Source organism: Psammomys obesus, unplaced genomic scaffold (genome assembly GCF_907164565.1).
Source record: "Psammomys obesus unplaced genomic scaffold, mPsaObe1.curated_primary_1811, whole genome shotgun sequence".
Taxonomy (NCBI): domain Eukaryota; kingdom Metazoa; phylum Chordata; class Mammalia; order Rodentia; family Muridae; genus Psammomys; species Psammomys obesus.
The window spans coordinates 1,107,653-1,107,870 of NW_026596176.1; positions in this window are offsets into that span (position 1 = coordinate 1,107,653).

A 218-nucleotide genomic window follows, 5' to 3' on the forward strand; every position below is an offset into this window, starting at 1 on the left:
CACACACACACACACACACACACACACACACACACACACACACACACCCCACTCCTTCAACAGCTGCAATCTGGAAGAAATTACTCTTCTAAAACAGCCAGACTTCCCTGGTTTCAGGAAATTCCAAGCTGGGCAGGGGGAGGAGCTGGGGTGGGGGTTCGCCTGTCCATCCCCCGAGCACTGCCCTGGCTTCCCAGCACGTTCAGCCTTGGACTCCT